We start from the raw sequence: 6161 nt of genomic DNA on the forward strand, positions 1-6161 counted from the left end.
GAAGAAACTGACCTAGCCTGGGAACAACAGGAAAGGCTTTCTTGAAGAAATGATACCAGCTGAGCTCTGAAAAAAGACTAGGAGTTAGTAATGTAAGGGAAATAGAATTTTCCTGACAAAACAGCATATGGTCAGACCTTGTGGTGGGAGGCAGTTTGCTATCTGACATCAACGAACTGAGAGTTGAAGGGGAGTGGTATGAGATGGGGCTACACGGTAGACAGCGACCACATTAAGTCAGCTGTCTTAAAGATACTGGACTTCTCCTTGAGAAGATCAGGAAATTAGAGTTTTATATAAACAAGTAGAATCATTGGATTTGTATTTAGAAAAGGTTGTCTGGCTTCACGTGGATGATGCTAGAGAGCCATTTAGGAAGATATTATAGTAGTCAACATGAAATATAATAATAATTTTATCTTGAAAGTATGGATTGAAATAAATTGGTGAATTTGGGACATATTTAGATGAATGGTTTTAACACATGCACTCTAAGATGGAAATGACCCTGAATGTTCTATGGCAGCATTTGGCCCTGAATCTTTGATCTTGCAACACACAAGACAGATATTTTGACTTTTCGGACACACGTCTGTGGATGTACATGGATTTTAGTGAAAGTCAAAAAATGTTGCAGAGGAGTAAAGCACTACAGTAATTTAAAATAGCCGCAGATACTAATCCTACTTTAAAATGTGTTGTCCATTTAGATTGTGGTAGCTGTTCCCCTGCGTAGTTCTGCAACCAGTAGCATCAGCACTATCTGAGAACTTCTTAGAAATGCAAATTCTTGAACCCCCACTCAAGATTTACGCACCAGAAACTCTGAGGTGGTAAATAAACAGATAATTCTGATGTACGCTAAATTGAAACAGAGGAGCCACAAGACAAATTACACTCATTTCAAAACGCCTAAGACTTTCTACCCATCTCTCTTCCTCTCCAGAATGAAGTGACTAAAAGAGATGTGCTTACAAGGATAGCCTTGAATATGTTCTTTGTGTCTTTTTTAAAGCTAGTCTTTTGTAAAATCTGGCAATTACTTGAGACACACCTTACAACAAACAGAGGCCCAGCAGTTGGTGGAGATGTTACATTTAATCATTTGTTCCTTTTTTCTTTGAACACACATCTCCTTTGTGGTTAATATGTGTCAAGTCCTGTGCTAGATGCTGGGGATGTGTCCTGAACAAGACAGAAAGTCCTTGCCTACCCAAAATTCTGGTTTGAAGATTAAGACACTAAACAAGCAAATGAACAAAATAATTTCAGGTAATTGATACATGCTATGAAGAAAGTCACATAGTGATTGAATATAGGAAGGTCAGGAAATATTCTGAAGTCTGAAGGATGAGAGGAGCCAGTTATAAGAAATCCAGGGGAATAGAATTCAAAAGAAAGAGAAACAAACATGGTATACAAAGATCTTAATACCTAAATAAGCTTGGTGTGTTTCTGGAAAAGAAAAAAAAAATGCCACTGTGACTAAAATACGGTGAATGAGGAAGATGCTGGTGTATCTCAGTTGAATACTGCTTGTCGATAACAATAGTAATAATCTCTGAGATTTGTCTAGTGTGTTCAATTTGCAAAGCATTTTCAAATCCAGTAGATATTTGCAAATTCATTACTGAAATGGCTTTTTAAATTATTTAATTTTTTAAAGTAATCTCTACACCAAATGTGGGGCTTGAACCCACAACCCAAAGATCAAGAGTCATTTGATCAGTCACTCACCAACTGAGCCAGCCACATGCCCTTCACTGAAAATAGCTTTATCAAGTGAAGAAACTTCAAAGAAGGGAATAGTAAAATAAATAAATAAATAAATAAATAAATAAATAGGAAAGGAAGAGCAGATAATACGGAGAAAAAACAATATCAGGCACTTGTGTAAGCACTATCCACATACTCCACTTCTACTTGGAGATCCATGTGTTTCTGGGGAAACTGACTTGGAGACCTGAGCAAATGACCCGGGGAAACAATCCTTACATGCCATCACCATTTGCTTTAAGGCACCTTGGGCATATGACTTAGGCTGATCCAGTCAGTGGAAAGCTTAGGACTCCTGTGACTGCTCTTCCCTGCTTGACTGAGTAGGGAATCTTCTGGCTTCTGGCAACCACTATGGAGCTCTGAGGGGAGCAAGGTTTAGGATGGAACTAATATCTCAAAATATGGGGAAGAGAGGCAAAGAAATCAGTCCTCTGCATCTTTGAGTAACTGGATGTCTTACCTGCAATAATCCTGCCTCTAGATATTTTGCCAAAAAGTATGAGTCAAAAAATTCCCTTGATTGTTTAAACTTTTATTATTTAAGTTCCCATGGCGTTTTCTCTTATGTGTAGCCACAAGCATCCTGATACAGCACTTTAATGGTCCCCGCAAAAATCCTTCAAGGCAGATTTTATTGTGGGAGACATAGGGGCTATTCACAAATATTGTATTTATTTTCCTTCCACTCTCCTTTGAAGTTAGGTGTGACTGTGTAACTTCATTGGCCAATGAAACACACATAGAAGTGGTATGTGATGCTTTTGGGGTGGGAGTTTTGAGAGTTGGTGTGCAATTCCTCCTCTGTCGGGGTGATCATGGAAGAGGGGGTTGAGATGGAGCCTCCAACAGGATGGGTCCTTGACTAAAGTAGGTCAAGCACTCCTTTTCAGACCACTGTGGACATGTAGCTATGTAACAAATGATCTCATAACTTAGAGGATTGACATGGAGTGTTTCAGAAACATATTATCTCACAATTTCTGTGGATCAAAAATTTTGTCACAGCTTACCTCTTGGGTAACTTTTTGGGTACCTCTACCTCAAGTCTCTCACAAGACTGCAATCAAGGTGTTGTCCTGGACTGTGGTCTCATCTGAAAGCTTGGCAGGGAGATCGTTGGCTTCCAATGTCATCATGTGGTTATTGGAAAGACTCAGCTACTCACAGGCTTCAGGACTTCAGCTGCTTTCTGATTGTTGGCTGGAGATCTCCCTCAGTTCCTTACCATTTGGGCTTCTTCATAAGGCCACTTATACCATGGCAAGTGGATTGAGAGAGAAAGAAAGAAAGAGAGAGAGAAAGAAGAAGTAGAAGCAGCAGCAATACTGAAGTCCTACCTTTTTTTGTAACCTAGGTCCAGCCCATACCCATGAGCAGGGATTTTTCAAAAGGATGACCCCAAGAAGGGAGCACTTGCTGGGAACCATTTTAGAGGCTGCCTATCACAATGAGTGAGAAATAAACTTTGAGGGTCGCCTGGGTGGCTCAGTGGGTTAAGCCGCTGCCTTCGGCTCAGGTCATGATCTCAGGGTCCTGGGATTGAGCCCCGCATCGGGCTCTCTGCTCGGCAGGGAGCCTGCTTCCTCCTCTCTCTCTGCCTGCCTCTCTGCCTGCTTGTGATCTCTCTCTGTCAAATAAATAAATAAAATCTTTAAAAAAAAAAAGAAATAAACTTTGACTAGGCTCCTGAGATTTGGAGGTTGACTTTTGCTGCAACTTAACCTAGCCTATCATCATTTGATACAACTTTTATTCTCCATTGTTCAGAAGAGGAAACTGATAATTCAGAGAGATGTAGGGGCTTGGCCAAGATACACAGTTTGTTACTGGCAGAACTAGATTTTATATCCGTCTGACTCCAGAGCCTGAACTTCCATTTACTGTGCACATCAAGCAAATTGGAAATGTGGGGATAGAAAAGGCCTTCAGTTTCCATCAGTGGGACAGTAGCAACCCTCCACAGCAGCTGGAGTATACTGAGCATGGGTGGTGAGAGGGTGAAAAGAAAGAACCCAAACAAAAACATGCCCTACTACCTTGTAATCTGCTTTCCAACAGTTCTTCATTTCCTACGATATAGTGATCTAAGTTACTGGCTCCAACACATCTTATATTCCCAGGTTCACCATCCTTCTTCCATCACTTCAGCAGGCCCAAGTTTCTACCCACCGCCAAATGCAGAATTGATTTGTTTGGTTGTTTGTTTGAAAGATGGACAGAATTGAAGATGATTCGTCTAGATCATTTCATCAACCCCTTCCTATTACTGATGAGTCAATGAAGGCCAGAGAGGAGCTGTAACTTGCCCAAGGTGACACAGCACACTTGTGGCAGAGATGACCGCCATTGCCAGAATCCCAGTCCAGGCTCCTTTTCGTGATGGCACATGCCAACATCACAGAGATCCTACAAAGCAGGATGACCTTTGTATGTTAACAGTAGAAGCTCATCCAAACAAGCTGTGCATTGTATACAGCTAGGTCAGTCAAGAGCTTTCCTAGCTATCTTCTGGAGGACCTACTCTCCTTTCCTTCCACTTCTACTTTTAAAGTTCCAAAAGGTAACTGATACCTCTAATTCCTTGCACCCACATTCTGTTTCCATTCTAGGCTGCATCCCAGTCTTTTCCCCCCTTAATTTCAGTTAGTTATATACAGTGTTATATTAGCTTCAAGTGTACAATATAGTAATTCAACAGTTCCATACATCCAATCCACAAATTGATTAAAAATTCCACACATGAGTGAAATCATACGGTATTTGTTTTCCTCTGCTGACTTATTTCACTTAGCTCCACCCAGGTCATTACAAACAACAAAATTTTATTTTACTTTTTTAATAACTGAATAGTATTCATTTTTATCTTCTTCATCATTCATCAATCAATGGACACTTGGGCTGCTTCCATATCTTGGCTATTGTAAATAATGTTGCTATAAGCATCGGGGGGCCTGTATACCTTTGAATTATTTGGGTAAATATCCAGTGTGATTGCTGGATTGTAAGGTAATTTTATTTTGAACTTTTTGAGGAAGCTCCATACTGTCTTCCACAGTGGCTGCACCATTTTGCATTCCCACCAACAGGACACAAGGGTTCCTTTTCCTCCGCATCCTCGCCAACACCTGTTGTTTCTTGCGTTGTTGATTTTAGTCATTCTGACAGGCATGATAATATCTCATTGGAGTTTTGATTTCCATTTTCCTGACGATAAGTGATGAAAAGCATCTTTTCATGTGTCTGTCGGCTTTCTAGATGTCTTCTGGGGAGAAATGTCTGTTCATGTTCTCTGCCCATTTTTAAATTGGATTATTTGTTTAGGTGTTGAGCTGTATGAGTTGTTGTTGTTTTTTTCTTTTAATAATTTATTTATTTGAGAGAGAGAGAGAGTGGGGAGGGGCAGAGGAAATGGGAAGGAGAAACCCCAACAGACTCCTCCCTGAGCTTGGAGCCCATCCTGGGCCCCATCCTACTACCTGAGATCATGACCTGAGCAGAAACAAAGAGCCAGAAGCCCAAAGCCCTGCACCACCCAGGGTCCCAAGTTATATCAGTTCTTTATATATTTTGGATACTAGCCCTTTATTGGATACATCATTCTCAAATATCTTCTCCCATTCAGTAGGTTGTCTTTTAGTTTTGTTGATTGTTTCCTTGTTGTGCAGAGCTTTTTACTTTGGTGTAATATCAATAGTGTATTTTTGCTTTTATTTCCCTTGCCTCAGGATACATATCTTGAAAGAATTTGCTGATGTCAAAGAAGTTATTGCCTGTGTTCCCTTCTAGAATTTTTATGGTTTCAGGTCTCACAGTTAGGTCTTTAATCCATTTTGAATTTATTTTTGTGTATGGTGCAAGAAGATGGTCCACTTTCATTCTTTTGTATATTGCTGTCCAATTTTCCAGCATCATTTGTTGAGAGTCTGTGTTTTTCCCATTGGATATTCATTTCTCCTTTGTCAGAGATTAATTGACCATACAGTTGTGGGTCCATTTCTGGGTTTCCTATTCTGTTCTGTTGATATATGTGTCTATTTTTCTGCCAGTATCATGCTTTTTGATTACTACAGCTTTGAAATATAACTTGAAGTCCAGGATTGAGGTGTCTCCAGCTTTGTTTTTCAAGATTGCTTTGGCTATTTGGGGTCTGTTGTCGTTCCATACAAACTTTAGGATTGTTTGTTCTAGTTCTGTGAAAAATTCATTTGGGGGATGCCTGGGTGGCTCAGTGGGTTGGGCCGCTGCCTTTGGCTTGGGTTGTGATCCTGGGGTCCTGGAATCAAGTCCCGCGTTGGACTCCTTGCTTGGCGGGGAGCCTGCCTCTCTCTCCGCCTCTGCTTGCCTCTCTGCCTGCTTGTGTGCTTTCTCTCTCTCTCTTTCTG

This window comes from Enhydra lutris, unplaced genomic scaffold, assembly GCF_002288905.1.
Source record: "Enhydra lutris kenyoni isolate GAN:26980312 unplaced genomic scaffold, ASM228890v2 scaffoldscaffold97, whole genome shotgun sequence".
In the NCBI taxonomy this organism is placed as follows: domain Eukaryota; kingdom Metazoa; phylum Chordata; class Mammalia; order Carnivora; family Mustelidae; genus Enhydra; species Enhydra lutris.